The sequence below is a fragment of the Melitaea cinxia genome, chromosome 23, assembly GCF_905220565.1.
Source record: "Melitaea cinxia chromosome 23, ilMelCinx1.1, whole genome shotgun sequence".
Classification (NCBI taxonomy): Eukaryota; Metazoa; Arthropoda; class Insecta; order Lepidoptera; family Nymphalidae; genus Melitaea; species Melitaea cinxia.
Window position 1 is genome coordinate 2,483,169 of NC_059416.1, and position 8,875 is coordinate 2,492,043.

At 46.1% G+C, this 8,875-nt stretch overlaps 1 long non-coding RNA gene across 1 annotated transcript; it reads right to left on the minus strand.

The window, feature by feature from the left end:
• Nucleotides 1–7,622: 7,622 nt before the first annotated feature.
• LOC123665203 lies at nucleotides 7,623–8,525 on the minus strand. The gene is made up of 2 exons (XR_006745002.1): nucleotides 8,007–8,525; nucleotides 7,623–7,850 (listed from the first exon to the last, which is right to left on the minus strand). It is a non-coding gene; the product is annotated as an uncharacterized LOC123665203 (long non-coding RNA).
• Between the last annotated feature and the right edge of the window lie 350 nt (nucleotides 8,526–8,875).

Genomic DNA, 8,875 nt, shown 5'->3' on the forward strand with positions numbered 1-8,875 from the left:
CCATCACATAGTGGCCGGTGACGTCAATGCCTGGAGCCACTGGTGGGGCAGCAGCTCCGAAGACCATCGAGGAGCACAACTCCATAGATTTATCACCGAGATGGACCTCCATATCCATAACAGCGGGGAAGTTCCTACGTTCGAGACTTACAGAGGAGACAGGCTATACTCGAGTTGCGTAGACCTGACTCTAACCAGTCAATCCCTTCTCGCGAGACTGGAAACCTGGCGAGTGGAACGAAATCTGATCACATCTGATCACAACGCCATTACGTTTAGTCTGCGCACTGAGGGGCCTTTGAAACCATTGGACCCAATCTCGACGCGCAGATACAACACCAAAAAGGCGCGATGGACAGATTTCTCCGCTACCCTAACAACCGGCCTCGCGGAAGAAAGCGTCACTCTGGAAGCCGTCCTAAATGTCTCGAACAAGGACGATCTCGATGGAATAATCGCAAAATACGTCGCGATCATTCACCGCACGTGCGAGAGTACCATCCCGAAGATAAAACCTTGGAAAGGCGACCCCCGACCGCCCTGGTGGTCGGTAGAGCTAGATTCCCTGAAAAGGGAGCAACTAAGAGCCAAACGTCGCATCAGAAATGCTGCACCCTGCAGAAGGGCTGGCGTCATCGAAGAATACGTACGGGCCAAGGAAAAATATAAACAGGCGGCAGACGAAGCAGCCACTCAGAGCTGGAAAGACTTCTGCACGGCACAGGACCGTGAAAGCGTGTGGGACGGCATCTACAGAGTCATCAGGAAGACCTCTCGTAGACACGAGGACGCATTGCTAAGGAACGAATCAGGCGAAACACTGTCACCAGAACAGTCGGCTAAACTCCTAGCAAAAACGTTCTACCCTGACGACTCTGTAGAGACCGAAACCGCCCATCACAAACAGATCCGAGAGGCCGTAGAAGGCAGAACTCCCGCGGAGTTAGAAGATCTGTCCGACGACGACCCGCCGTTTACGGCCGCAGAGCTGGAACAGGTTCTTTTGAGCCAAAATCCCAAAAAAGCTCCAGGCCCAGACGGGTTAACGTCGGATATATGCGCGGCGGCAATAAACTGCAACAGGGAGTTATTCCTAGCGCTGGCGAACAAATGCCTATCGCTGTCCCACTTCCCCAAGCAGTGGAAAGTCGCCCACGTACGCATCCTCCGCAAACCAGCCAAAGAGGACTACACCCACCCGAAGTCCTATAGACCTATAGGACTCCTGTCAATCCTAGGAAAGACAGTTGAGAAAATGCTTATAGGTAGACTTCAGTGGAGACTCTTCCCCACGCTGCACCGAAGCCAGTACGGATTCATGCCACAGAGGGGAACGGAAGACGCCCTCTACGATCTCGTCGAGCATATCAGGCAAGAAATTAAGTCCAAGAAGATAGTACTTCTGGTATCGCTTGACATAGAGGGCGCTTTCGACAATGCATGGTGGCCGGCTCTCAAAAAACAGCTAGTGGACAAGCATTGCCCGAGAAATCTATACGCTATGGTCGACTCTTCCCCACGCTGCACCGAAGCCAGTACGGATTCATGCCACAGAGGGGAACGGAAGACGCCCTCTACGATCTCGTCGAGCATATCAGGCAAGAAATTAAGTCCAAGAAGATAGTACTTCTGGTATCGCTTGACATAGAGGGCGCTTTCGACAATGCATGGTGGCCGGCTCTCAAAAAACAGCTAGTGGACAAGCATTGCCCGAGAAATCTATACGCTATGGTCGCCTCATACCTCCAGGACCGAAAGGTCATCGTAAATTACGCCAGAGCGACCAGTGAAAAGGAGACCACGAAGGGTTGTGTCCAAGGATCCATTGGCGGGCCGACCTTCTGGAACCTCATACTGGATTCGCTTCTGAGAGAGATCAGCGCGATGGGAGTTTACTGTCAGGCCTTTGCGGACGACGTTGTCCTCGTTTTCTCCAGCCAAAAAACCAGCAACCTACAGACCTCAGCCGAAACCACCTTAGCGGCCGTACAAGAGTGGGGTATACGTAATAAGCTGAGCTTCGCCGCGCACAAAACCAATGCGATGGTGCTCACTAAAAAACTCAAATACGACACCCCCATAATCCATATGTCCGGCACTCGACTGAGGCTTGTAGATAAAATAAAACTGCTGGGGCTCATTTTGGACTCAAAGCTCACTTTCAACGCGCACGTATCCGCCGTATGTAAAAAAGCGGCGGACATTTATAAACAGCTTGCGCGCGCGGCGAGAGTGAGTTGGGGTCTGAATGGGGAGATCGTACGGACCATATATGTGGCGGTGATAGAGCCCATCGTTCTGTACGCAGCGAGCGTATGGTCCCCTGCAGCAGAGAAGCTATCGATAAGGAAGCAGCTAGACTCACTGCAGAGAGGATTTGCACAAAAAATGTGCAGGGCGTACAGAACGGTGTCTCTGACATCGGCACTAGTCCTCACCGGCCTGCTCCCGTTAGACCTTCGCGTTCGAGAGGCGGCCATACTATTCAAAACCAAAAAAGGCCACAGCACGGATCTTCTTCCACCGGGAAGAGAGCTAGAGCGCAGGGTGGGACCAATGCAAAATCCCCACCCTTCCCTACTCATGACAACAGAGTACGAGCGCTTAGAGAATCTGAACCCCGAAGTCCTTGAAGAACACAACATCGTCGGGCCCCTCATCTTTACCGACGGTAGTAAAATAGAGGGTAAAGTAGGAGCTGCCCTCACATGCTGGGACCAAGGCAGGGAAGTAAGATACTCTACTTTCCGGTTAGAGCCGCACAACACTGTCTTTCAATCGGAGATGTACGCACTCTTCAGAGCCGTGGACATGGCAAAAACCTCAAAGTCACGCTCCATTAACATCCTGAGCGACTCGAGGTCATCTTTAGATCTGCTGAGGAGCCCCTCAGTGACTCACCCTCTGGCCCTGGAAATGAAGAGTCGAATCAGACAGCTCCGGGAGGAGAATAAGACAGTGCGGTTCTTTTGGTTGAGGGCCCATGTTGGAACACCGGGCAATGAGAGAGCGGACGGGTTGGCCAAAAAAGCGGCCTTGACAAAAAAGACGGCACCTGACTACGACAGAGTACCCGTCTCGTATGTCAGAAGGCAGATCAGGGAAGAGACTATCAGGATGTGGCAGGAAAGATACAATTCTTCGGAGACGGGCTCGGTCACGAAAATATTCCTACCGGATGTAAAGACCGCTTGCAGGCTGGTAAGGAAATCGGCACCAACAGCTGTCGACACAAAAATTCTGACCGGCCACGGAGGATTTGCGGCGTATCTCCACAGATTCCACCTCACTGACAGTCCTTCGTGTATCTGCGATCCGAATTGTGAGGAGACAGTTCTGCATGTTATACTGGACTGTCCGAGATTCAGTAAGGATAGGCTGGATCTGGAACTCAAACTCCAGACCAAACTTGAGCAGACCTCGCTCCATACCATCCTGGAGAGCGAAACAAACAGAACTGTCTTCCTCACATTCGCGAGAAAGGCCGTCAATATAGCCACAAAAAGGAACAGCACGACCGCTCCACCACCTGCTGTAATACCTACGCAGAGCGCTAACACCGTCGTCCACGCAACACACACACACGCAACACACGCCCAAACACACAACGCACAACCACAAACACAACAAAACTGTGTCCAACAAGCCACCCAGAGTAACAGCTCAACGGGTCCGCGGATGACTCCTGGCCGCACCCTTCTGGGTCAAATAACAAAGGCCATGCCCTCCTCGCTGCAGAAGCTGTTCAGGAATAGAGCCGACCAAAACGCACCTCCGCAACCGACCCACAGCGGGATGACACAATCCTCGCTTAGCGAAGGGAACGGAAGCGAAGAAGTGGGAATTAAAACCAAATGCGTGGCTCTGTTCATGGACAGCGAAGTAGAGAGGATGGGAATAAGTTTCTGTCGTTCCGAAGGACGCGATCGGCTGGCGATTTCGCCGGGGCTCGCTTTACTGTTAAAGGGTAGCACGCAAAAGACAAGTATAAAGCGCACTAAAATCACAGCGCTATCGCAAGAACGGGAGGGCGACTCGACCTACCGTCTGGTGCGTTTGAACAACAAATGCATCGCGTTGTTCGAGTGGGGAGAGACGTCCCCCTTCGCGCAGTCTAGTGTGTGGCTACGCCGGTTGAGCGAGACCCCCGGTGGAGTCCCCAAAAGAATTAGCGTGGATTCGATGAGGGTCGGATATGATAGAGGTGACGTATCTGATAGGTACGGTTGCCTAATGGCCTCCAAGTACAGTGAGGTCATAGTCTACGAAGACAGGGGGGAGGATCTCGGATATCTAAGACCGAAATCCATAACACCGACACCTCCTGCATCTCCGGCTGTCGACGAGTCCACGCTCAGCGGCTCGGAGCGCCTACAGCAACGGATCGAGACCCAGAAGGCAGAGCGAATTAAGGCAAAGGCTACACCTGAACTGAGCTCGATGCCACTGGCGACCTTTATCCACGCAACCATCTCCCCAAAACCAGGCAAGCTCCCGCATCACCTCTCTCCCAAAAAGACTGGACAGGCTGAGCGGCAATCGGCGGCGCTGAGCAGGTTCACCAGAGACAGTAGTCCGAGGCACCCAGAGGCGTCACCGGCCGCTCGTACTAAGGCCGACATGGGACATGTAACACCGCCGAGACTTCGACCTGCGACCACACCGCTACAACATGCGGAGAACGCCCAAATCGAGTTCCTGGCGATAATAAGGCAAACCGCGAGGTAAGCCTTGCCACCTGCAAAAAGATCATGCAGGCCTACCAGTATGATCACCAAAGATTACTGGAGGTGGAACTCGAGGAAGCCGAAGCGGCCATATATAACAGTGAAACCCGACAAACACTCAAGGGCAAGATGTCGGGTAGGTATATGGCAGCGTATAACAGCACTGCAGGCTTCGTGAGCGCAGTCGAGTCGGAGGGGAATGACGAGGAGCCACAAACCTTCGAAACACCTGAAGGGGACCCAGTGGTGGTAGTGGCCAGATGCACGAAGGTAATGCTGGGAGACCGGATGCTACGGATGGCGAAAACCATCTCAGGCGACCGGGACGGCTTACTGACCGTGCCCTGGGAACTACCATCACTGGAGTGGATAAACGGGGTACCGGGATGCGGCAAGACAACTCGCATAGTCGGGGACTTCGATGAGGACACGGAGGTCGTGATTACGACCACAGTCGAGGCGGCCAAAGACTTGAAAGAAAAACTGGCGCACCGCTACGGCAACAAAGCCAAGCAAAAGGTGCGTACTATGGCCTCCGTACTAGTTAATGGTTTCAAAGAGGGCTCAAAAATCAACCGCCTAACGGTGGACGAGGCCCTCATGAACCACTTCGGAGCCATAGTAATGGCCGCCCGACTATCGGGAGCACAGAAGGTGGTCCTCATCGGAGACATAAACCAGCTGCCGTACATCGACAGGGACAACCTGTTCGAAATGCGGTACTGCAGACCAACCCAGATAACAACCATCTCGTGCGAGTTGTCATGCACGCATCGTAATCCCAAAGACGTCGCCCTTGCCATCAGCGAAGTTTATAAGGACGTGTACAGCTCAAGCTCAAAGATCCGATCTTTGCGAGTGGAGAGCCTCACGGGCGCGCGTATTCCTGCAGGAAGAGACCGGACCTTATACCTGGTCTTTACGCAAGAGGAGAAGAGGTTGCTGACTGACCAGGGATACGGATCCGGGGAGGGATCGCGCGTCTTAACCATCCACGAGGCGCAGGGCCAGACCTACGAGGACGTCATAGTCCTCCAGACGAAGACGAGGAGGCTCAGGATCCACGACAGCGTTTCGCACGCTGTAGTCGCGGTGACTAGACACACCAACACCTGTGTCTATTACACCGACGACAGGGACGACGCAATTGGTCGCTTTGTGGCGAGGGCAGTGGAGACCACGGACAAGGAAATACTCGAGCACAGTCTCAAGATGGCGATTCATCACAGAGACGCAGCCGTCACTGAGAGTGTGCTCGATATGTTGAAAACTTTTGGCGTGTGAAGAAATTAGTTTCAGTAAAGAAATAGGGTGTACATAAACATATAAAGTTAGTGTTAAATTAAATAGTATTAATTACATATTACAAAACGTGTGCAAAATAATTTTACATGTGTACCAAATTAATTAGGATAAATTATATAATATTGACTACAAAAAAAAAAAAAAAAAAAAAATCTTACTAACAGTAACCTAGGCTAAGTGTATATTGTAAGTAGGCCAGCAGGCCATAAGTGTATATATAAGGTAACTAGGACATAAGTGTACATATACGGTAACTAGTATATAAGTGTAAATATAAACTTAGATAATAAAACTGACAGTAGGAATACAAAAAATATATAATATATAGTAATTAATATATATAGAAGTAAATTTAGTATAACTTTAAATTTTTGGTCGGTGGACTCACGTAGGATTAGAGATACTAAGTCTAGTTTAATTAGTCCTCTAAGTTGCATGTGTAAGTACCAAGTTATAGAAACTAACAAACTAATATTGGAATAATAAAAGCACGGGCATTATGAGCCCGTGGATATATATTGTTATATAAAAAAAAAAAAAAAATATTCAAATATCTGGTCATCCATTTCTTGTAAATTTTCAAAGTCTAGTGTAGGATTAAATGCATTTACAAATGAAAATATGTGTTGAACATGCTCAACATTAAATACGTTAATGCTATTCTCTGATTCGTACAGACTATCCCATGAATTTCTAAATAAATGAATGCTACAGATTCAGGCTAGTTTTGGAACATAATATTTAAAGTTACTTAATATTACAGATCTTAATTTGTCTGAAACACTGTGCAAAGTACCAATATTATTGCAGTCAGGAAAGAGGCAATGGTTACCAGTATTGGCCGCTCTCCTGTAATCTGGTAATACCATAGTTCCAGACTCTATATTCTGAGTACCTGATGCCCTGACAATATCTTGGTCATGTGGATTTCCATGAGATTGGTGGTCTTCCAAAGATATACCTGCTTCAGGTATAGAGATATACTCTGCAACAGTAGGCTCATTAGGTAGGTTACTATGTGAGGCATTATCGTCTCCATGTTGTATGGCTCCTTCCACTCTTAATTCTTCAACACGATTCATACGTAAGACCTCTCTTTTGATTCGCAACCAACAGACATGGCATACTTTGTCTGAAGTTGTTACCTAGAAGTAGTATAAGAAATGTTAATGATTTTAGCAAATAATGATGTAACATTTATGAAAATAATGCAGTTAAATTGATAAAATAATATATGATTTCATCGACTCTGACTCGGTCTTAATAATATTGATTGTACAAAGAATAATTTATATTATTTCCTAATAATAAACAAATATTTGAAAAGTAAAAGATCCTTAAGTATCCTGTATATTGTACACTAATAGGATAAAATAAGATTTAAACTTAGATTTGATTTAATTGCTATAATATGGTACGGTATAGATATTAAATGATACTATGATATGCGACGCAGTGGCTTGTCCGGATAAGCTCTTGTGAGTTTTTGTGGCATGCTTATGTATAAGTGTTAAGTATGTCTTTTTTTGTATTTTTAAACAAAAAAAAAAAAAACTAATATGCACACACCTGCTGTGGTTCCTTATAGCATTTAATTTTTTCAATCATCTGCAGTTGGATTTCAGTGGGATTATCTTTTAATATTTTGTCACTTTGTCTTCGTACCAGGGAACAGCCACATAAAATACAAACATTGGTATGACCGCGCTGACTTGTTCCAGCTTGTGGTTCATTAGCAGTATTTTGTTGAAGATTCTGGTTTACTGCAGCCATCGAAAGTTCCCAACATTCTTCACAAACATAATCGTCATCAGTAATCTGAAAGTAATATTAAGTGTTGATTCATGATATTATAACTTACCATGTATAACAATCAAACCTTGTTCAAACATATACATAACGAGTTAGATTAATAAATTCCACATTTTTTTTTTTTTGAGATAAAGACGGGCAATAACGTTTTTTAGGACTTACGATTTGTGGATAAATCCAGTTGCAGAGCACCGTACACTCTCGTGTTTTGATCGAAAATCCGATATCGGCGAAGAGTATTTACGCAGATATTACAATTCACGCACAATATGCGCGTACGCCTGCTATCCATGATAAAAGCGCACAATATTCAAATCGAAGGCACAATCGGAGTCCGTTAGAAAAAAAAAGTATTTGTCGTAGTTATTCGTATAAACCAGTGATCATTCGTGAAAATGCACTAGTCGTAGTATGGGGCACAGAAAGAAGTCCGAGGGTGAAGCAAAGATCAAAACTTAAGAAAAACTAGGGTAATCATGTGATGTGTAACAAACAGCGTTGAGCGTACAACAGAATAAATCAGGCGAAGCTTTATTAGTCAGTTGTCAGTCAATGCCATTGTCATCTGCAGTGCTGCCATTACTATAATTTTAATTACCGTATTTTAGCGTATTTGATTAATCTTACAGCTTAATATTTACGACGAACACAATTATTTAGTTATTTTATTATGTTCTAATTGTAACAAAGAATTATTAGTATTACTATTTATCATTTTAAATACTTTATGAAAATATATTTTTAATAAATACTGCATTATTTTGTGGAAATAGTTTTAACATCTATTGTAAAGACAAAAGTATTCAACCGGAAGTACATAAAAAACGAATTAAAAGCTTATTAAAATAAACATTTTTTCGTGGCCTTGCCACGTAAAACTAACAACGTAAAAAAAACGGGCAAATAATATAATTAAGTTACGTTTATGCCTTAATCTTAGACGCCTTTTAAAATATTCAGGTAAAAAATTGCCATTGTTCTTTTACCGATTTCAATAAAAATCATTTCAGTTGAACCAAAACGCAATTGTC